We start from the raw sequence: 24,535 nt of genomic DNA, 5'->3' as shown, positions 1-24,535 counted from the left end.
CACTGGTGGCAACAGCAACAAACCTCTCCATCCACTCTCGATCGTTGTCATCGTCCATGCTAGATATCAAAGCATGGTGGCCACGCTTGCAAAGATTTATTATTTCCCCACAGAAGATCTTGGGGGAGTAGAGATTCATCATGTGAGCTCTTACGCGGCGCCTTCCTGAAGTTCCTTGGAAGGGCGACGTAAGGCTAAGCAACCGATGTCAGTACGGTTGCTGTTCGCCAACTGAGGTCCCCTCCATACGCTAGACTAGATTGTCAGTGCCGTACGGGAAAACCAATGTCATGAGCAATTGAAAGAGAGCAGAAAAGAGAATTGAGAATGAAAGAAAGCTTGATTGCATTGAATGAAAGCAATTACAGAAAACAAGATGGTGTCAGGGGGGAGAGACACCAGTACAGAGAATTGTTTGCTTGCTTGAAAGTTTTGATTGCTTGGTCCCCCTTAATAATGCTTAAAAAAAATAAACCAAAGTTACATGACTAGATCTATGAAATCTGGAAAATTACACTTAAAGAAAATGCAGCAAAACCACTCTATATTTACAATGAAAAGGACTTAGTCTTCTACAAAGCAGCAACAAGTCTGTTGGCAGCAACTTTGTCTTTAGCATCAGGGTCTGCGCGCGCGGCATTGTCTACGCGCGCGGCGCTGTTGGCATCTGCCTGTGGCTGGGCGCTGGCGATGGCTATCGGTGGGGTGATAGAGGCACATCCGCGCTTGTCACTTGGAGCTGCCGAGACCACGGGGCCGACCGTGGCGACGGGCGTTGGGAGGCTGGCCAGGACACCACGGGGCGCGTCCAAGGGGTCATGGGGCATGGTTGGAAAGCCGCCCATGACATTCTCCCCCACCTGAGTTGGCGACGTCCTCGGCGCCTTCCTTGCAAGGTAATCATCAATCAGGCTCTTGTAGGCTTTGAGGTTTGTTCCCCTCTCCCAAGTATTCTCCTCTGCATCACATCCCTGCCATTTCACCAAGAACTCCTGGTGATCTTTTCTTGAGGCGTGAATCACTCGATCATCAAGAATAGCTTCAGCACGCCTTTTCCCGATTGAATTGGGGCCTCGAATACTTGGTATTGTGAGTTGGCTTCGTGAAGGATCCTCCATATCTTACCGAAAAGGTTTCAGGAGACTGACATGGAAAACAGGATGGATTTTCCACCAAGCTGGGGTATCCACCCGGTATGCAACTTTCCCAATGCGCCTTTCAATGGACAAGGGTCCAATATATTTTTGCAATAGGCGAGGGTCATGGACCCCTGCAAACAAGTACCGCTTTGGGATTTTGACCATCACTTTGTCTCCCACCTGGTATTCAACAAAGCGGCGATTCTGATCAGCATGCCTCTTCATCCGCTTTTGGGCTTTGACAAGATAGCTCCGCACTATCTCCAAATTTTGCTTCCATTCTTTTGAGAAGCTAGCAGCCCGAGGAGATTTTGACATGTTTGGTGCGTTCACTGTGTGTGGGAGTAGCGGTTGCTGTCCGGTAACAATTTCAAAAGCGCTTTTGTTGGTACTTGAGCTCTTTTGTGAATTGAAACACAGTTGAGCAGCATCCAGAAGCTTCACCCAATTCTTCTGCGATCCGGTCACAAAGTGCCGGAGATATTCCTCTAGCATGCCATTGAATCGCTCCATCTGGCCATCAGATTGCGGATGAAAACTTGAGCTATGACTCAATTTTGACCTGAGGCACTTAAAGAGTTGGGTCCAAAAATTGCTAGTGAAGTGTGAGTCGCGATCACTAACAATGTCTTTAGGTAAGCCCCAATATTTGACGACATGAGAGAAGAATAGTCGAGCTATATTTTCTGCTGATATATATTGTGGGGCTGCTATAAAGGTAGCATACTTGGAAAACCGATCCACCACAACCAAGATAGTTGTGAGATCTCCGACCTTGGGCAATCCGGTGATAAAGTCCAGGGAAACGCTTTCCCAAGGTCTTTTTGGGACAGCTAGTGGTTCCAAGAGCCCTGCCTGCGTCAAGCTGTCTGACTTATCTTTCTGGCATACTAGAAAAGTCTTCACATACTGAGCGACGTCATCGACCATTTGAGGCCAATAATATGCACGGCGAAGTAATGCCATGGTGCGTTCCTCGCCGGGATAACCGGCCCACAAAGTATCGTGGCATTCTGCAAGAAGAGCTCGTCGCAGATCTCCTCCTTTAGGAACATAAAGTCGGTTCCCTTTCACCTTCAGGAAACCATCTTCGGTGTAGAACTGGCGAGTCTTTCCCTATCCTACCAAATCAACCAAATACTGTGCAGCAGGATCCTTGATGAGTAGATCCTGTATCTGGTCTTTTATGGTGGTGGTTACTTTACTTCCTTTTAGGGCGACGAGTACACACATCGATGCTAGATCAGCTCTCCGACTGAGTGCATCAGCAACATGATTGGTCTTTCCACTTCGGTACTCCAGGTTGAAGTGAAATTCCGCTAGGAGTTCCTGCCACCTAGCCTGTCGACCGTTCAGCTTTGGCTGGGTCATGAAATGGCTAACGGCTGTGTTGTCTGTCTTGACGACGAATGGGGCTCCCAATAGATAATGCCTCCAAAGGCATAAGCAATGAACGACAGCCAATAATTCTTTCTCATGGGCGGCATAGCGCCGCTCTGCATCCTTTAGTTTCCGGCTCTCATACGCTACGGGATGCCCTTCTTGGAGCAATACTCCCCCAAGTGCATAGTCGGAGGCATCCGTTTGCACTTCGAATGGCTTGGCCAAGTCAGGGAGGGCCAAGACTGGGCTACTAGACATAGCCATCTTCAATGCGTCGAAGGCCTCTGCCCGCTTGGGGCCCCAATCCCACGGGGTGGCCTTCTTGAGAAGTTCTGTCAGCAGCACTGCAATAAGGGAGTAACTTTTCACAAAACGCCGATAGAAGTTGCATAGACCAAGGAACGACCTCAAGGCATGTATATCCTTAGGAGGCGGCCATTCTGTAATGGCCTGAATTTTCCGCTGGTCTATCTTGATCCTCCCTTCCTCGATGACATGTCCGAGGAAGTCAATTTGTTTCTGAGCAAAGGAGCACTTGGATAGCTTCGCATATAATTAGTGCTCCCGCAATCGGGCTAGGACCTTCCGCAAATGCTCCAGGTGTTCTTCCAATGTCTGGCTATATACCACAATGTCATCCAGATAAACCACGACGAATTCATCAATGTATTCTCGGAAGACTTGGTTCATCAAGGTGCAAAATGTGGCTGGCGCGTTAGTCAAGCCAAAGGGCATAACCAGGAAGTCGTACGACCCATATCTTGTCACACAGGTCGTCTTGTGCTCATCACCATCTGCAATCCGAACTTGCCAATAACCTGTCCTCAGGTCTATTTTTGTGAATACCGTCGCACCACCCAGTCTATCAAACAAGTCTGCCATTAACGGAATAGGATACTTGTTTTTCACGGTGATTTTGTTTAGAGCCCGGTAATCCACACAGAGTCGTAAACTACCATCATGTTTCTTTTGGAATAACACAGGGGACCCATATGGGGAATTGGAGGGCACGATGATCCCTGTGTCTAGCATTTTCGTCAATTATCTCCGAAGCTCGAAGAGTTCGGGTTGTGACATTCTGTACGGTGCCAGGGCGGGCAGGTGGCTTCGCACTCGACACCAACTCAATCTTATGGTCCACAGTTTGCCTAGGCGGAAGGCGCTTCGGCATGTCTTGTGGCATGATGTCTTCAAATTCTAGAAGCAACTCCTTCACGGGTGCAGGAATGGGACCCGAGGAGTGTTCTATATCTTCCATGCAGTGGGTAGCCAGGAACGTGGGTTCATGTCTCTTTACCCCCTTCTTCAACTGTAAGGCCGAGATGTTCTCGGCTGCCATCTTCATGGGAATGCACGGAATAATGCAGGGCTTGGCCCCATTTACTCCCATCATCAGTAGCATGTCTGCATACGGTGCGGGCATGGTATTGGTCTGTCTCAGGAATTCCAACCCCACTATTAACTCAAAGTCATCTATGATCACTACGCGCAGGTTGAACTTTCCTTCATAAGGGCCAAGCTTCACTGGTACTTCTTTGGCTATTCCACCCACTGGTTGAGGTGGTGAGTTGATAGCCTTCACACGACCTTTGCCCTTTCCTACAACTAGTCCAAGACGCTCCACCTGAGTCGAGGCTAAGTAGTTGTGGGTGGCACCCGTGTCTATCATTGCCCGAATGGGCTTGCCACTTACCTTCATGTCAACGAACATTAAGGTCCTCTCTTGATGAGGAGGAGTCCTCAAATTCGCCTTCTTATTTCCTTTCCTGGCAATTGGACAGGGGTCCTTCTTCTTGCGGATACCGGCACTGGTTCCCGCTAAGGGCTCAGAAATGGAGCCAACAATTGCATTGAATACACCTACTAGCTCGGTCTGGTCCGCATCATCGGTGTCGTCATCCGTCCCATCCTCAAAAGCTTGATGGGCGTCCATCTGTGCATGTGGGCATTCATTATTCCAATGTGGTCCGCCACAATGACGACATCCTGAGGGGGGCTTCCTCCCCCGATCATTGTTGTTAGATGCAGCACTAGTAATGCCGGGAGAGGGAGCCTTGGATTTGGGTGCACTCCGGTCTCCTCCACTTCTACTAGGGCCACCAGTGTTTGGTTAGCCCCCTTTGTATCCTCCTGGGGCAGGCTGTTGAGGCCTATCCTTCCGGGCTTCCACTTGGTAATCCCCAAGGCACTCTGCTGCTTGGATTGCCTTAGACAACGTGTCTACCCTTTGTCTCTGCAACTCCATCCGGGCATAAGGTTTCAACCCTTCCAAGAAGGTGAAGAGTTTGTCTTTGTCCCCCATGTCACAGATATTCAGCATGAGCGCGGAGAATTCCCGCACGTAATCTCGCACTGATTTGGTCTGGCGGAGCTCCCGCAACTTTCTCCTGGCATTGTACTCAACATTTTCGGGGAAGAACTGTAGGCGTATGGCTGCCTTCAGTTCCGCCTATGTCTCGAGGGCATCTTCACCAGCCTTGATAGCTTCATACTTCACCCACCACCAGAGTTTGGCATCACCCTGAAGATACATGGCAGCAGTTGCTACCTTCTTAGCTTCTTCTAGGCCTCCCACGGCATCGAAGTATTGCTCGATGTCGAAAATGAAATTTTCCACTTCTTTGGCATTCCGAGCTCCACTGTATGGCTTTGGCTTAGGAATTTTTAGCTTTTGTTCCATAGGGGCAAGGTTCACACCACCCCCAAATTAGTTTCCGCCTCCTCGAAGTAGGCCTTGTAAAGCAGCATTGACAACATTGAGCTGGCCTGTCAAGTTGTCTATAGTTTGTTGCATGGCAGTCACCCTGTCTGCCTCTTGTTCCCTGTTGGCTAAATCCTCGGCACGCTCCTGCTGAAGGGTGATGTCGTGCTATGTTATGAGAGTTATTGCACGAAGGGTGATGTCATGACGTATCTATTGATTTATATTGTGAGGCTGAGAGTAAAAGCACGAAAGGTGATGTCGTGCAATTTTCTTCATTATGTTTTAGTTTTTTTCACTGGTTAAAAGCATGTGGACTGATTCGGTTATCATTTCTGCTATATCTCTTATATCTGGTGCCCTTTTAGCATGCCCCCTCCCTATAGTACACGTTTAACTGTTATTGTTATTTTCTTGTACATATATTGTTATTTGCATAGGTTTATTATGTGGGTGTCTTGTCATAGCCTTGTCACTACTTCGTCGAGGTTAGGCTCGATACTTACCAGTACATGGGGTCGGTTGTACTGATACTACACTCTGTACTTTTTGTGCAGATTTTGGTACCGGCTCGGGTTGATCGAGATTCTAGTTGTTGGACCCGCTATCCGGAGACTCAAGGTAGATCTGTCGGCGTTCACAGACCTTGAAGTCCCCGTCTATATTTTTGTTTTACTATTTTTTCATTCAAACAGTTGTATTTCTCTCGGACTATTACTTGTAGTGAATTCTAGAATGCTCATGAATTGTGACTCCAGATCTGAGTGGTAGTAATTAAGGCAGTTTTATTATTGTTCCACACTCACTATATTTCATCTTAGCTAATTGTCGTTATTTATTGAATGGAATAAGGATTGGTTTAATGATTGTCTAACGTTAGTTTGCCTAGCAAGTGAAATGTTGTGACAAGTTAGTATCAGAGCACTAGGTTGCCTAGGTCTCACGATTCACGAGCGAGCATAGTAGAGTCTGGAAGATCAGTACAGAGACGTCTGTGCTTATCTTCCAGAGGCTATAAAGTTTAGGAACAAATTTCACTTATATTCTTCTCTGTCGTGCGATTTTGTTTTCTCAATACTAATTGAATTATTCTACTCTTATTCTCTCGCGGATGGCGAGAACACATACCGCTTCCTTAGCTAAGCAGCAGCCAGAGCCTCCAGTGGCAGCTCCTACGTGGGGCAGAGGACGAGGTCGAGGCCGTGCCAGAGGCCGAGGTAGGGGGAAGGCTCAGCCCAGAGCCCGAGCCGCAGCCCCGGTAGTGGAGCCTCATATTGAGCTTGACGAGGAGGTTCCAGTCCAGACTGTTCCTGCTGGGCCAGCTCAAATTCCGGAGGGGTTCATTGCCACCCCAGTACTTCAGGACGCTTTGGTCCATTTGGTGGGCCTTATGGAGAGTGTGGCCCGGACTGGCACATTTCCCATGGCACCATCCATCTCTCAGGCTGGAGGAGGAGCCCAGACTCCCACTACTCACGCTCCAGAGCAGATAGCTCCCCAGTATCAGGCTCCAGCAGCTCATCCAGCCAGAGTAGTTCAGCCGGTTGTTGGGGCACAAGCCGAAGATGGGTCAGCGATGTCTTCTGAGGCTTTATGGAGATTGGACAGGTTTACCAAGCTCTTCCCAGTTCACTTCAGTGGTGCTACTTCAGAGGATCCCCAGGCGTATCTTGACTGCTGTCACGAGGTTCTACAGAACATGGGTATAGTGGAGACCAATGGGGTCAATTTTGCTGCATTTCAGATGACTGGTTCCGCCAAGAAATAGTGGAGAGATTATTTGTTGACCAGACCAGCTGGGTCACCCGCTCTTACTTGGGACCAGTTCTCTCAGCTCTTCCTAGAGAAGTTTCTGACTATCACATTGAGAGAGGAGTGTCGGCGTCAGTTTGAGCATCTCCAGCAGGGCAGTATGACTGTTACTCAGTATGAGACCCGTTTTGTGGATTTGGCCCGTCATACTATTCTTCTGCTTCCCAGAGAGAGAGAGAGAGAGAGAGAGAGAGGGTGAGGAGGTTTATTGACGGACTCGCTCAGCCTATCAGATTGCAGATGGCTAAGGAGACTGGCAGTGAGATTTCTTTTCAGGCGGCTGCCAATGTCGCCAGACGAGTCGAGATGGTTCTTGCTCAGGGAGGTTAGGGGTCTGACAAGAGACCTCGTCATTCTGGTGAGTACTTTTGGTAGAGGCCATCCTCCCAGGCCGTTTCATTCAGCACTCCAGGCATCCTACGGTGCCTCAGGTGGTCGTGGTCCTCATATGACTTATTCTGACCAGCTAGCCTATAGTGCACCACTAGCTCCTATTAGTGCACCTCCACTCTAGAGTTATCAGGGTGGTTACTCAGGTCGACAGGGTCAGTTTCAAGGTCAGCAATCATAGAAGCCGAGGTCATGTTATACTTGTGGTGATCTGAAGCACATTGCTAGATTTTGCCCTCGGGCAACGGGCAGCTCACAGTATCAGAGTTCTCGTGCCATAGTTCCGGCACTAGTTGTTGCACCACCTGCTCAGCCAGCCAGAGGTAGGGGTCATGCAGCCAGAGGTAGAGGCCAGACTGTTAGAGGTGGAGGTCAGGCCATTAGAGGTAGAGACCAGCCAGCAAGAGGCCATCCTAGAGACGTAGTTCAGAGTGGTAGGGCCCAGCCCCGGTGTTATGCTTTCCCGGCCAGGCCTGAGGCTAAGTCATCTGACGCTGTTATCACAGGTACTACTTCAGTTTGCAGTAGAGATGCTTCAGTTCTATTTTATCCGGGGTCTACTTACTCTTATGTGTCATCCTATTTTGCTTGATATTTGGTTGTGCCCCGTGATTCTTTGAGTGATCCTGTGTATGTGTCCACACCAATGAGAGATGCTATTGTTGTAGATCATTTTTATCGTTCGTGTGTGGTCACCATTGGGAGTCTTGAGACTCATGTAGATCTTCTACTTCTCGATATGGTTGATTTTGATGTCATATTGGGTATAGATTGGCTGTCACCTTATCATGTTGTATTAGATTGTCACGCCAAGATTGTAACCTTAGCCTTGCAGGGGTTGCCTCGATTAGAGTAGAGAGGGACTCTTGGCCACTCTACCAGCAGGGTTATCTCTTATATGAAGGCTCGGCATATGGTCGAGAAGGGGTGTCTAGCTTATTTGGCTTATGTCTACGATTCTAGTGCGGAGGTTCCTTCCATGGATTCAATGTCGGTTGTCCGTGAGTTTCCAGAGGTGTTTCCTACAGATTTGTCTGGGATGCCACCCGACAAGGATATTGATTTCTGTATTGATTTGGCTCCGGGCACTCAGCCCATTTCCATTCTGCCATACCGCATGTCCCCGCCAGAGTTGAAAGAATTGAAGGAACAGTTGCAAGATTTTCTTGATAAGGGCTTCATTAGACCTAGTGTCTTGCCCTAGGGTGCACTTGTGTTATTTGTGAAGAAGAAAGATGGATCGATGAGGATGTGTATAGATTATCGGCAGTTGAACAAAGTCACCATCAAGAACAAGTATCCATTGCAGAGGATTGATGATTTGTTTGATCAGCTTCAGGGTGCCAAGGTGTTTTCGAAGATTTATTTAAGATCTGGCTACCATCAGTTGAGGATTAGGGCATCCGATGACCCTAAGACAGCTTTTCGGACTCGGTATGGGTATTATGAGTTTCTAGTGATGTCATTTGGGCTGACAAATGCCCCAGCAGCATTCATGGATTTGATGAACCGGGTGTTCAAGCCCTACTTGGATTCCTTTGTGATTGTGTTTATTAATGATATCTTGATCTACTCCCACAGCTGAGAGGAGCATGAGCAGCACCTTCGGATCATTCTCCAGACTCTGAGAGACAGCCAGTTATATGCTAAGTTCTCAAAATGCGAGTTTTGGTTGAGTTCAGTTGCTTTCCTGGGTCACGTCGTATCAGCAGAGGGTATTCAGGTGGATCCTAAGAAGATTGAGGCAGTCTAGAACTGGCCCAGACCCACATTAGTTACAGAGATCCGTAGTTTTTTGGGTTTGGCGGGCTACTACTATCGATTCGTGGAGGGGTTTTCATCTATAGTAGCCCCGTTGACCAGGTTGACCCAGAATGGGTGCCCCGTTCAGGTGGTCAAACGAGTGTGAGGCGAGCCTCCAGAAGCTCAAGACAGTTTTGACTACGGCACCGGTATTGGTGTTACTCTCAGGTTCATGATCGTATACAGTATATTATGATGCATCTCGTATTGGTCTGGGTGCGGTATTGATGCAGGGTGGCAAGGTTATTGCAAATGCTTCGCGGCAGTTGAAGGTTCACGGGAAGAATTACCATGTTCATGATCAAGAGCTGGCAGCCATTGTTCACGCGCTGAAGATTTAGAGGCACTATCTTTACGGCGTGCTATGTGAGGTATTCACGGATCATCGGAGCTTGCAGTATTTGTTCAAGCAAAAGGAACTCAATGTGAGGTAGAGGAGGTGGTTGGAGCTATTGAAAGACTATGATATCACCATATTGTATCATCCCGGGAAGGCCAATATGGTGGCCGATGCTTTGAGTAGAAAGTCAGCGAGTATGGACAGCCTTGCGTTTATTCCAGTCGGTGAGAGACCGCTTGCATTGGATGTTCAGGCCCTGGCCAACAAGTTCGTGAGGTTGAATGTTTCTGAGCCCAGCCATGTTTTAGCTTGTATAGTTGCTCGGTCTTCTTTGTTTGAGCGCATCAGAGATCGGCAATATGACGATCCTCATTTTCTTGTCCTTAGAGACACAGTACGGTACGTTGGTGCCAAGCAGGTTACTATTGGAGATGATGGAGTTTTGAGGATGCAGGGTCGTATTTGTGTGCCTAATATGGATGGACTTCGTGAGTTTATTCTTGAGGAGGCCCACAGTTCCCGGTATTCTACTCATCCGGGCGCCGCCAAGATGTATCAGGACTTGCGGCAGCATTATTGGTGGAGGCGAATGAAGAAAGACATAGTTGCATATGTAGCTCGGTGTCTAAATTGCCAGCGGTAAAGTGTGAGCACCAGAGGCTTGGTGGTTTGCTTCAGAAGATAGAGAATCCTGAGTGGAAGTGGAAGCGTATCACTATGGACTTCATTGTTGGACTCCCACGAACTTAGAGGAGGTTCGATGCCGTTTGGGTCATTGTGGACAGGCAGACTAAGTCATCGCATTTCATTCCTGTGGCAGTTACCTATTCCTCGGAGTGGTTGGCATAGATTTACATCCGCGAGATCGTCCTCCTTCACGGTGTGCCCGTGTCTATCATTTCTGATCAAGGTGCGCAGTTCACCTCGCATTTCTGGAGGGGAGTACAGCGTGAGTTGGGCACTTGGATTGAGTTGAGCACAGCGTTTCATCCTCAAACGGACGGACAGTCCGAGCGCACTATTCAGATCTTGGTGGTTATGCTCCACGCGTGTGTCACAGACTTCGGAGAATCATGGGATCAGTTCTTTCCCCTTGCAGAGTTCGCCTACAAACACAGCTACCAGTCGAGCATTCAGATGGCTCCCTATGAGGCATTATATGGTAGGCGGTGCCGGTCACCAGTTGGGTGGTTCGAGCTTGGGGAGGTTCGGTGGTTGGGCATAGACTTAGTACAGGATGTCTTGGATAAGGTCAAGATTATTCAGGATCGAATTCGCACAACTCAGTCCAGGCAGAAGAGTTATGACAACCGCAAAGTTCGTGATGTTGCATTCATGGTCGGGGAGAGAGTGTTGCTTCGGGTATCACCCATGAAGGGTGTAATGAGGTTCGGGAAGAAGGGCAAGTTGAGCCCTAGGTATATCGGACCTTTTGAGAATCTGGAGAGAGAGGGAGAGGTGGCTTACAGGCTTGCGTTGCCACCGGGGTTATCAGCAATTCACCCGGTATTCCATGCTTCGAAAGTATCATGGCGATCCGTCCCATGTGTTAGATTTCACCTTTGTCCAGTTGGACAAGGATTTGACTTACAAGGAGGAGCCGGTGGCTATTCTAGCCCGGCAGGTTCGCCAATTGAGATTAAAGAGTTACCATTCAGTTCGAGTGCAGTGGAGAGGCCATCCCGTCGAGGCAGCTACTTGGGAGTCCGAGTCGGACATGCAGAGTAGATATCCACATCTTTTCACCAGCCCAGGTACTTTGTGAGGAGTCAAGGACGAACAGTTATTTTAGAGGTGGAGAATGTGATGACCCAAAAGGTCATCTTATATTTTAGAACTCGATTATCAGCTCTTAAGCCTTTAAAATCTCATTTTTTTACCTTTCTCGATTTGCGTGCATAGTCCGGGTATTAGCCCGGAAGGCTTATATGTTAAAAACTGATAAAAATAAGAATGTTTGCCTAAAAACTTCAATTGAGTTGACTTCGGTCAATATTTTTGGTAAACGAGCCCGGATCCATATTTTGACGGTTTCGGTGGGTCTGTATCGAACTGCGCGTATACCCGAAATCGAATTCGGAGGTCCCTAGCTTGAGTTATGAATTTTTGATGAAAATTAAAAGTCTAAAAATCTAATGTCTTTAAGAATTGATTGATGTTTGGCATTGTTAGTACCGGGTCCGTATTTTAGTTTCGGAGCCCGGTACAGGTTGATTATAATATTTAAGACTTGTCTGTGAAATTTGGTGAGAAAGGAAGTTCGTTTGACATGATTCGGACGTCCGGTTGTGAAAATAGAAATTTTAAAGCTTTCTTGAAAATTTCATTCGACTTGGTGTTCAATTCGTAGTTCTAGGTGTTATTTTGGCGATTTGATCGCGCGACAAATTTGTATGATATTTTTATACTTGTGTGCATGTTGGGTTTGAAGCCCCGAGGGCTCGGGTGAGTTTCGGATAGGCCACGGGATGTTTTGGACTTAGAAAATCTGGTATTTTTGCTGCATCAGCTGTTCTAGTATGTTCTTCTTCGCGTTCGGGGTGAATTTTTACCCTTCGCGAATGCGACCGGCTCATCGCAAACGTGTAGCATTTTGGACCTGGGGGAGGGGTCAGTAACTCTTCATCGCGAACGCGAGCAAGGACTCGCGAACGCGAACGCCAGGGGGCGTAACCTTCTCGAACGCGATTGGAGTCTCGCGAACACGTAAGCTTGGCAAGCTCTACTATTCGCGAACGTGATAGTGGCCTCACGAACGCGATGAACACTGTCGCCCGGTTTAAAAACAATCCCAAAACGGGACTTAAGCCATTTTTCAAAATTTTCAAAAACCAAACGGGCTAGAGGCGATTTTCAAAAGATATTCTCTTCCCCAAAGTGTTGGTAAGTAATTCTAAACCATTTTCTTTCGATTACCCATTATATTTCATGAATTATCAACCTAAAATCTAGAGCTTTCATGATAGAATTAGGGGTTTTGGGTAGAAACTAGGAATTTCAAATTTTGGGGATTTAGACCTCAAATTGAGGTCGGATTACAAAACCAATTATATATCCCGGCTCGGGGGTGAATGGATTAAAGAATTTTGGTCCGAACCTCAGGTTTTGACCAAGCGGGTCCGGTGTCGATTTTTGACTTTTTGTGGGAAAGTTTGGGAAATCTAAATTTATGCAATGTAATTGATTCCTTTAGCAATATTTGATATTATTGAGACATTTTTGAATAGATACGAGTGGTTTGGAGGTGGATTCTAGAAGAAAAGTTGTGATTGAGTATTGAGTGGCCTTCGGAGCGAGGTAAGTGTCGTGGTTAACCCTGACTTGAGGGAATTAGGAACCTTAGATTATTTGCTATGTGAAATTCATGTGAGTGGCGTATATGTGAGGTGACGAGTACTTATGCGCCGCCAATTTACCTGTTTTTCCCGTTTCCCTCATTTTTCTCATATTGTCTCTTTCCCCTGCCTAATTGCTACGTGTTAGACTAGTGTTGTAAATTGATTATTCTTATTATGTTTATGGATCTTATGGTGATAATTAAGTATTTATTTCGAAGTTGAGATTGATATTGTGGAACCAAATATTGAGGTAAGGCTTGTACTTGTTATTATTTCTCCCTGTTGTTATCTGTTCATTGCATTATGGTAAGGGAGAGTGTTAATACATGAAGGATGATGCCGTGCCATATTGTGAGTGTTAATGCACGAAGGGTGATGTCGTGCCATATTATGAGTGTTAATGCACGAAGGGTGATGTCGTGCCATATTGTAAGTGTTAATGCACAAAGGGTGATGTCGTGCCATGTTATGAGAGTTAATGCACGAAGGGTGATGTCGTGCCATATCTATTGATTTATATTGTGAGTCTGAGAGTAAAAGCACGAAGGGTGATGCCGTGTAATTTTCTTCATTGTGTTTTAGGTCTTTTTACTGGTTAAAAGCATGTGGACTGTTTCGGTTATCATTTCTGTTGTATCTCTTATATCTGGTGCCCCTTTAGCATGCCCCTCCTAATAGTACATGTTTAACTGTTATTGATGTTTTCTTGTACATATACTGTTATCTGCACATGTTTATTATATTGGTGTCTTGTCATAGCCTCATCACTACTTCGTCGAGGTTAGGCTCGATACTTACCAGTACATGGGGTCGGGTGTACTGATACTGCACTCTGCACTTTTGTGCAGATTTTGGTACTGGCTCGGGTTAATCGAGATTCTAGCTGTTGGGCTCGCTATCCGGAGACTCAAGGTAGATCTGTCGGCGTTCACAGACCTTGAAGTCCCCGTCTATCTTTTCTATTTTACTGTTTCTTTCATTCAAACAATTGTATTTTTTTCGGACTATTACTTGTAGTGAATTCTCGAATGCTCGTGAATTATGACTCCAGATTCGGGTGGTAGTAATTAAGAGAGTTTTATTATTATTCTGCACTCACTATATTTCATCTTAGCTAATTTTCGTTATTTACTGAATGGAATAAGGATTGGTTTAATGATTGTCTAACGTTGGCTTGCCTAGAAAGTGAAATGTTAGGCGCTATCACGGTCCCGACGGTGGGAATTTCGGGTCGTGACATAATGCCTTGTAATTTTATTATAGCAATAAAACATAGCAATATCTTTCTTAGTCTTCCTCTCCCCTTGGAATGAGCACAACAAAAGTGCTAATACTACCATTGAGAAGAAAAAGGAACTAATCAAGAAGTGCGAAAATACAAGTTACATGCTAATTTTTGTTCTGTGTCGCTAAAATATAATAAACTATTATCGGTATCAAGAATAGCAGGTGTAGGACGACTATGGGGTTTGGTTCGGAGAGCCGGGGGTAGGGGAGGAGGAACAACAGTACCAGTAGATTTGCCAGTCTTGGATTTTTCCTTATTCTTACTTTTACCAAAAATATTTCTTAAGAAAGATATTTTAATTAATCAAGTAATAAAAAATAAATAAAACAAACAAAACTATAATATTAAGACTTAAGAGTTGGAACGAGTTTACCGAATTGACGAACAACTTGTTGAAAATTGATTTTCGTTGAACACTTGAAGACTCTAATTTACCAACTTCATAATTTTTTCATAAATTATAACAACCTCAATATTTTTTGACTATTTTTTAGAATAAAGTAAGCAATAGTAGCAAGCTCACTTTTTTCACTATATTTTTTATAAAAGTAAACAATTGTAGCAAGTATAGAAGAAAATTAGAGGGAGATTTTGATAGATTGATATTGATTTTGTAAGAAAAATGAGAGAATGAGGGGGTGTTTTTAGTAAAATATAGGAAAAAGTGTAATAATAAAAAGTTTGGGGTTAAAAATTAGTTGGTTGGGGGAGGGTTTAAATGACTATTTTTTAAATACCCAACGGCTATTTTTTAAACACCCAACGACTACTTTTTTCAAAAGCCAAACAACTCTTTTTTTTTTAAATATATCTGTTGGGCCCGTTGGGCCCGCCAACTGTCCGGTCCCAATTTCTTGGCCGGCCAAACAGGTCCGGTCCTAACGGTTCCTAGCTAAAAACCAGCCCACGAGACTGGCGTGAGCCCACCTCTTGCGGGCCAAACGATCCCAAGTCTTTTAGCCCACGGTTCCGAGCCAGTCCCGTTCCCGACCCAGCCCTGTTGCCAACCTTAATTTGGAAGCTCAATCGCGGGACCAAGCGTAGATGAGTATTAAGACCTGCATATTATTGGGCAATGCTATTCAGTTGTATGGCCCATGTCCTCTTAGGACATATCATTGTCAAGACAAATGTAGCTATCAGTACTATATAACTGGTTTACAAACGTTTCTAACTTTGATACCACAACTATAAGATAGTGACACTGATATTTTCAACCTGACCCAACGGCTATTTTTTAAACACCCAACGACTACTTTTTTCAAAAGCCAAACAACTCTTTTTTTTTAAATATATCTGTTGGGCCCGTTGGGCCCGCCAACTGTCCGGTCACAATTTCTTCGCCGGCCAAACAGGTCCGGTTCTAACGGTTCCTACCTAAAAACCAGCCCACGAGACTGGCGTGAGCCCACCTCTTGCGGGCCAAATGATCCCAGATCTTTTAGCCCACGGTTCCGAGCCAGTCCCGTTCCCGACCCGGCCCTGTTGCCAACCTTAATTTGGAAGCTCAATCGCGGGACCAAGCGTAGATGAGTATTAAGACCTGCATATTATTGGGCAATGCTATTCAGTTGTATGGCCCATGTCCTCTTAGGACATATCATTGTCAAGACAAATGTAGCTATCAGTACTATATAACTGGTTTACAAACGTTTCTAACTTTGATACCACAACTATAAGATAGTGACACTGATATTTTCAACCTGACCCAACGGCTATTTTTTAAACACCCAACGACTACTTTTTTCAAAAGCCAAACAACTCTTTTTTTTTAAATATATCTGTTGGGCCCGTTGGGCCCGCCAACTGTCCGGTCACAATTTCTTCGCCGGCCAAACAGGTCCGGTTCTAACGGTTCCTACCTAAAAACCAGCCCACGAGACTGGCGTGAGCCCACCTCTTGCGGGCCAAATGATCCCAGATCTTTTAGCCCACGGTTCCGAGCCAGTCCCGTTCCCGACCCGGCCCTGTTGCCAACCTTAATTTGGAAGCTCAATCGCGGGACCAAGCGTAGATGAGTATTAAGACCTGCATATTATTGGGCAATGCTATTCAGTTGTATGGCCCATGTCCTCTTAGGACATATCATTGTCAAGACAAATGTAGCTATCAGTACTATATAACTGGTTTACAAACGTTTCTAACTTTGATACCACAACTATAAGATAGTGACACTGATATTTTCAACCTGCCGAAATAAAACATCAATCACGTGGAGACAGAGAGATGTAAAAATTTTCGAGAAAACTACACGGGTGAGCACTTTAAAAATTATTTAAGAAAATAATATATTTTTTGTTTATTCCAAATATAGCAGATTATTTTTACAACATTAGCACATTAAAAAAGTTATACTACATATAACTAATTGCACAAATCAAGCGATATGATGTTTATCCTTATTTATATTTTACCCGCTCTCCCTCTTAGCAATTTTAAAAATAAACTAATCCACAAATCAAGGGGTCACACAACTCTTTTTTTATTTACTTAAGGGATAAAAAAGAAGATTTGCTTATTAACTTTTTTCTCTTTTCTTTAAAAAAATAATACGTATATAGAGAAATTTTTACACAATTCCTTAATTATCCCATAATCGAATCCTCAAAATATTGGATAATATATAGATAAAGTAGGTACTAACTAAACCCAATTAGATAAATAGAATACACCATGTATTTTGAAGACAGAGTACATACAATTTTTATACCTAGTTAATACAATTAAATAAATATAATATACCATGTATTTTAATTGTATTTATGTATAATAATAATATATACTTTTGTCTTCGAAATACATAGTATATATTCTATTTATTTAATTCTATTTGTACTTTTGAGATTTCTTTCGCTGAATTTAATCATTTTATTTTCAAATTTAAAAGATATATGGTTTATTGAGATTTTTGGCTTGCCTAGTATTGAGATAAGCGCCATCACGACGGATGAGATTTTGGGTCGTGACAGAGGGGATGATGTGTTAGCAATGAATGTGATTTAGGTGATGGCATGAAATTGAGGAAGTGTGAAATCCAGGGTGCCTTGGTTATAGGAGGAGTTATTGAGGTCCTAATATTTTGGATGGATTTTTAGGAACTAAAACGATTGATTTGTTTTTTAAACGTGATTCACGGTCTAGATTTATAGGTTCTACTAGCATCTATGAACGTTCTTTGCACGTTAATAATGACTGCTGCTAGGGGTGAGTTCGAGTCACCCAAGAGCAAGGTGGTGGAGAGTTCTTGGAGAGAGGGAGCCGATGGTCTATTAGAAACAGTCTCTCTACCCTAGGGTAGGGGTAAGATCTGCGTACACATTCCCTCCCCAGACCCCACTAGTGAAATTATAATGAGTTGTTGTTGTTGTTGTTGTAGTGCTACTAGGATTTTATAAAATTTTCTTAAATATTGGCTATTTGTGTTTTTTGTCGGGGAGGGACTTGGCAAAAGCCACTGATAGAGGATTGTGTTAGGGTTGTGTTCTGATTTTCTTATCATATTTGATTTTTTTATTTCTCGAAGAAAATGATAATATATTTATCATAATTGATTTTTTCTTTCTATAGAAGAAAATTATAATTCTTCCATGTTTGGCTAGTCCTTTTTTCTTGTAGAAAAATATTTGGACTTCTATAAATTGAGGATCCTTCCTTCTCATTCATTAGCATCCACAATTTAGCCATATGGGTTTGAGAGTCGTATTTAGGGGAAGAACTTTACGGGACAAGTGTTAGTATGTCACTTGTGTTTGCCTCTTTGTGAGGTTGTTCTCTCGATATTTTGTACTCTCTTTTATATAGTGGATTGCTCATCTCCGCCGTTGATGTTTGGATATAATTCCATATTTTTAGTGCATTATTTACCTTATATTTTGAGGCTTTAATGCTAAACTATATTATATTTGTACTTAATTGAGTTTATTTTATGTGTAGGTATATTGGAGATGAAATTGGAGCAAAGTAAAGATTTTATGTTTATTTTATATACTACAGGAATGAAGTTATAATTATTTAATTTGTGGTATTTAATTGCAAAAGAAGACAAAAAGAAGAAAATAAAAAAAGCAAAAGAAGAGTTGAAAAGTAAGGAATGAGAAGGAGAGGAATTTGGGAAAAGTTAGGCAAAGCAGGAATGAAACGAAAAGCTCGCTATGGAGCTGGCGTCGCGCAGTGGAAAGCACGATGGAGAGCCCGCGTCGCCCGGTGTACAACGAGGTGGATCAGGCGTTTTGCCTCGCGACGCGGGTGTTCCGGATTTTAGGCCTATTTTGTCTCATATTTGGTTTTGGATTTGGTTATTTCGTATAGGTTTTTCCTACACATATAAATAGTCATTAAACACTATTTTGAAAGGGGAAAATTCGACCTAAGGAGACAAGAACACACTAGGAGCAAGATGGCGAATTCTTCTATTAGTTTTTTCACTTCCGTCTTCCTATTTTTATTATTGGTTATGAATTCTAGTATTGTAGTTTTGCATACTATTATGAATAGTTTGGATTAATATCTGAGTGACTCCTGCTTGGTATGTATCTCTATAAAGTTGATTTTTACAATCAAATGGAGGATAAGCATATCTCTTATGGCTGCAGGCATACCAAGTTGATTTTGTAGTAGTTTGCGTGGGAAGATTCAGCCAAGTGCCAAATATCCCTCAATTCCCTCCCAACAAAGGTCCACAAGCTTTAGACATTGAAGTAATCCATTCAATGGACTATTCCAAAATGGATTCAACAACTGCAACTAACTTTGTCAAAGGAAAACATGTAGCAGGCATTGGGTCCCAGAAATGAGGAATGGGCATTGCCATTGAGTGCTCCACAGTTAATGGTAAGTATTGCTACTAATCTTCCATATACCTCCATTCCCTGGACCTGTTTATTGTTTGTTTATAAACATCAGCTTGATTCTGTTTGCATTAGTTTTGCAGGGATTGAACGTCCATGCACAGTAGTAACCAGGACACCACATTGGAACATTCCGGATTATTTTCCATAGGGATTGCCTTTGGCATATCTCTACCTACATTGATTCTCCGAACTTATGGTGCATAAACCCGGCGAAGGCCTTCTTCTAAGTCTCCTCGCCACAACTCTTTCACCTTTGGTAATTGTTTTCTTCGTGACTAATTAAACTTATAAAAAGACTCAACTATGTGCAGCAACAATTAGTCATACTTTCTCATTGAAACTAACAAATGCATCTGCAAACAAAGCCAAATACTTTAAGGTTGAGTAATGTTCATTTCTAGCTGTGGATTGTACATCTCGTTCAAAACTTAACCATTGTAGAGAAACTAAGCTACATATAGGTTATATACCTGAATTTCAATAGCCAAAGACTGAGAATCTGATTAGCTTTCTAAATTGGAAATGATCTTGAATTTTGAAGTCGTCTTAAAGTTAGAATACAATAGAATTTTGAGTACAAGTGAGAACAGAGGAAAGGAGACCTCTCTGAAGCTGGCAGAAGAGGGCATGATGATCCAGTAGCGAGTTTGACTAAGTCGGATTTTATTGGTTCAGTCTGACCCTCGAGAATGATACCTTCTTTCGAGAATCCAAAGCTCTTTGCTTTCTGCAACTTGATATTTCCTTCCCCAACTCTATCGTAGAATCCCTCATGCACTATAGAAATTAAACATGAACTCAATTCGTTTAAGAAACTATACTCTAGCATTGTTCCATGTTTTGCAAGCCCGAGTTTGTATTGTATATGACTTTCTACAAATTTTGAGAAGGACCACCTCTCTAAAATATGAGTGATTTCGATTAGTACTGCATATTAGTTTTATGAGAGGAAGAATAAAAATCACATTGTTGTAACTTTGAGCATATGAGTAGTAACTTTAAGACGACTTCTAGTAACTTTGGGATAGATTCTAATATTTTGAAAAGGAATAGTAGTTAACTTTGTCGACACATGCTGCTCCATTGTTGCTTCAACAACAATAATATTTATTTTTCTTGTTTCTTCACTTAACTTGCACACTTACATGTATTTGTGTTACGTAACAGTCATGTAATTTTATTCTTATGTTAAACTCCACTTTTTTACTTCTTTTATCCTTTTGGGTTCCATAGTGGTGTCATGTAAAAAACATTTCTTCACTTTTTTCCTTTCTTTAAACAATTGGTGGAATAACTTTTCATTTCCAAATTCAAGATCTTTCTAGTTTATAAAGCTACTCAGTCTTTGGTTATTGAAATTCAGGTATATAACTTATATGTAGCTTAGTTTCTCTACAATGGTTAAGTTTTGAACGAGATGTACAATCCACAGCTAGAAATGAACATTACTCAACCTTAAAGTATTTGGCTTTGTTTGCAGATGCATTTGTTAGTTTCAATGAGAAAGTATGACTAATTGTTGCTGCACATAGTTGAGTCTTTTTATAAGTTTAATTAGTCACGAAGAAAACAATTACCAAAGGTGAAAGAGTTGTGGCGAGGAGACTTAGAAGAAGGCCTTCGCCGGGTTTATGCACCATAAGTTCGGAGAATCAATGTAGGTAGAGATATGCCAAAGGCAATCCCTATGGAAAATAATCGGGAATGTTCCAATGTGGTGTCTTGGTTACTACTGTGCATGGACGTTCAATCCCTGCAAAACTAGTGCAAACAGAATCAAACTGATGTTTATAAACAAACAATAAAGAGGTTCGGGTAATGAAGGTGTATGGAAGATCAGTAGCAGTACTTACCATTAACTGTGGATGGCAATGTCCATTCCTGATTTATGGGACCCAATGACAGACTACATGTTTTCCTTTGACAAAGTTAGTTGCAGTCGTTGAATCCATTTTGGAATAGTCCATTGAATGGATTTCTTCACCGTCTACAGCTTGTGGACCTTTGTTTGGAGGGATATTTGGAACTTGGCTGAATCTTCCCACGCAAACTACTACAAAATCAACTTGGTATACCTGCAGCCATGAGAGATATGCTTATCCTCCATTTGATTGTAAAAATCAACTTTATAGAGATACATACCAAGCAGGAGTCGACTCAGATATTAACTTAACAATAAATGCGTACTGAATTGAACTTGTATGTAGAAGTTTTTGAAATAGCACTCTGTCATACAGTTACAGAGAACCGTTTATGCAGCTCTCTTTGGGTTACAAACAATCATATTACACACTGCATTAGATTAGCTATTCTAGTAATTATTGGGGAATTATATTAAAACAGTGTTAGTAATACTAGCTTATCAGCTCTTCTACTCTTACTAATGAAATATATAGGACAAGCTCGGTTAGATACAAATCCTACAAGGCATGAAGCTGAGTCATGCGTTAATGTATTAGTTAGTATATGCTAGAGAATGCCTAGTTACGTTGTAAATACTATTTCGTAAATACTACTCCCCCTAGTTCAATTATTTATAGCCTCAGAGAACTGGTAAACAGGTCTTGGAGTCTGCAGCTTGATACTCCCAATTGTCTTAGTCCACATACCTCTGATGCTCCCAATTAACCTTGAACAATAAATTTGCTATATTGTCTTCCTTCCATTTCTGGTCAATCTAAACAGATTTCATTTTGTTGAAAAAGGGAAGTGTTCATTTTCCTTAAGACATCCAATTCAATGAACCAAGGGAAAAAGGTATTCGAGATCCTATATCGTTTCCAAACTGTAGTCAATGTATGATCGCAAATTCTCCCAGCACAATTACTATTGACAATTAACATTTCTAACTCGTCTAAAACCATGTTTGGCCAAACCGCCAAAAAATGCTTCTTTTGAAATTCACTTTTACCAAAATGGATTTTCAGAATAGTACTTTTTGGAGCGTAGCAGTTTGTGTTTGGTCAATTCATTTGAGAATTATTATTTTTTTTACATAAATTGGGAAGCAAAACTAATCTTTACAAAAAGTGCTTTTGAGTGTCAAATTACTGTCAAGGTTCAGTATACTATTAGTATATTTAAGATAGAAACGAAAAAGAATTTAATTAAGTTTTTATTTGAGCAAAATTTATTTGTAGTCACTCAGGCCAAACTTATATCACCCAGTAGCCACTAAATGACCTCATACAAGTTATAACCTAAAAACAATAATAATGGCTAGCAATTGAAAAACCTGAAAGTGGTGCCACTGAGGAAAATCGGAGCCGCCGGGACGAGAATTAGTAAACAAGAGAGAAGCAGAAGGAAGCAAATCGGAAGACGATAATTCAAAATGTTGAAACTCCGGAGCTTGTGTACGGACAGTGTGGAGAGAAAGTGTGACGGCGACGGTGTATCAACGATGTCGTTTCGTACCTAAGGTGACCTCATCATCTTTTTCTTTTCTTTTTTCTTTATCTTTTAGCGAATTAACGGTGCATTGATAAATAACAGGAAGAAATGGGAAAGTAAGAAGCTTTTAGTGTTGTGTTTCAATGGAGTTATAGGGTTTTGAGTTGGGAGTTTGAAGTCACGGGAAATAACAGGAATTTTTATGATTGTTTTTTCTCACATAACTATGCATAACGTTGAAATATATACAAAATATATTGTTACTATACAAAATATGTACTAAATAGACTGTCACTATATAAATTATATACAATAGACTGTCACTATACAAAATATATACAAAATAGACTATCACTATACAAAAAATATACTAAATAGATTGTCACTATACAGTTCATATATAATAGAATGTCACTATACAAAATATATATAAAATAGACTGTCACTATACAAAATATATATAAAATAGACTGTCACTGTACAATTTATATACAATAGACTATCACTATACAAAAAATATACTAAATAGACTGTCACTATACAAAATATATACAAAATAGACTGTCACTATACAAAAATATACAAAATAGATATTTCGGGCTATTATATGTAATATATTTGGACCGAAGGGACGTTTCGTGTCAACGAAAAAATATGGGCTATTAAAATTTTGAGAGGCTATAGAGAGTCATTTTCTCCTTTTATTTCGATTTAATTAAAATATAAAACATAAACTAATAATACAAATTAAAGATTTTAATCAATATAAAATATGGTTATACCAAAATAATAATATTTCGCATATGGTATATTACAAAAAAAACATAACGAATCATACCTCATGAAAAAAATACTTAAATATGGTGATTAGCTTAGTTATTTCAAAAAAGGAATGAGAGTTGCAATAAGAGAGGATGAAAAGAAAAAAGACAGAAAAAAATATATTTATAATAGAAAAACTATTAGAAAGAAGAGTAGGAGAAGGTAGAAAAAATATTAAGTACTTATCTAAATTAAGGGGAGATGAGTAGGCTACTCAAAAGCACTTCTCCGTTTTGACCAAACACCTCGATTTCTAAAAAAATATTTTTTGGGACAAAAGACTTTTGGCCTTTTAAAAGCTTGAGCAAACATGCTATAAAAGTCTAGTCTTTATGGCTGTGTTGTTGGATGATCCTCCTACCAAGTTTGTTGAATTAGAATTCTTGACCTATTATGGTATCATTCTACTGGATATATGGAGTTTAGGGCCCGTTTGGCCAAGCTGCCAAACACTGTTTATTTTGAAAAGTAATTTTTTCCAGAAGTGCTTTATCCAAAAGTACTTTTGGGAAAAAACACTTTGTGTTTGGCCAATTCATTTAAGAAATACTTTTTGCAACATTTGGTAAACAAATTGTATTTGACCGGCCTTTCTAAAAAGTACTTTTGAGTGTCAAATTACCAAAAAGGATAGTACCGAAGTCTTGTAATTATTTTAAAGAGAAAAATGAACTTAAATATTTATCGTAAACTTTTATTATTTTTTATTTTATTTAATTAAAATATAAAATATAAAGTAAACATACATATTAAAGATTTAAATTAATATAACATATATAGTTGCACCAAAGCATATAATATTATCTAGTATAATTACTTATTGTTTATATGATGATTTGAATAATCAAAATACATCATTCAGTATGAATTAGAAGTTTATTCCACAAATTACTATATATTGATAATCCACTATGAAATAATAAGCAAAGTCGCACACACATGATAATATTTCTCAACAATTTCATCTCTAATTCTATAACACAACACCTTCATATTAGTAGAAGACTTGCCTTGAATTTCTAAAGGAAAGCAGAAGGCTCATCTCATTCCTCAATCTCTGCAGTAATGCTTCATTAGCATAATAGTTGAATTCCGTATCGGTAGAAGAATGTCGTCGGATGAAATTTTGTATAGCTATGGTAGTTGTAACAAGATGATTCTGAGTGTCAAACTTGAAAGATGGCATCGAGCATTGTATATGGTCGGAATCGAGTTCACCTACGACATGGCAAGTTAGGCTCGGAACATGACAACCAAAGACTGAAGATCGACCCCG

General features: G+C 41.7%; 2 long non-coding RNA genes across 2 annotated transcripts; one reads left to right on the top strand and one right to left on the bottom strand.

The window, feature by feature from the left end:
- Window positions 1-17,393: 17,393 nt before the first annotated feature.
- On the top strand, window positions 17,394-21,246 carry LOC107813763 (uncharacterized). The gene is made up of 2 exons (XR_001654418.2): window positions 17,394-19,024; window positions 19,117-21,246. It is a non-coding gene; the product is annotated as an uncharacterized LOC107813763 (long non-coding RNA).
- On the bottom strand, window positions 18,701-24,316 carry LOC142169498 (uncharacterized). The gene is made up of 2 exons (XR_012699451.1): window positions 22,280-24,316; window positions 18,701-21,119 (listed from the first exon to the last, which is right to left on the bottom strand). It is a non-coding gene; the product is annotated as an uncharacterized LOC142169498 (long non-coding RNA).
- Window positions 24,317-24,535: the final 219 nt, after the last annotated feature.

Source organism: Nicotiana tabacum, chromosome 15 (genome assembly GCF_000715075.1).
Source record: "Nicotiana tabacum cultivar K326 chromosome 15, ASM71507v2, whole genome shotgun sequence".
In the NCBI taxonomy this organism is placed as follows: Eukaryota; Viridiplantae; Streptophyta; class Magnoliopsida; order Solanales; family Solanaceae; genus Nicotiana; species Nicotiana tabacum.
This window is presented reverse-complemented; position numbering and strand designations above follow the sequence as displayed.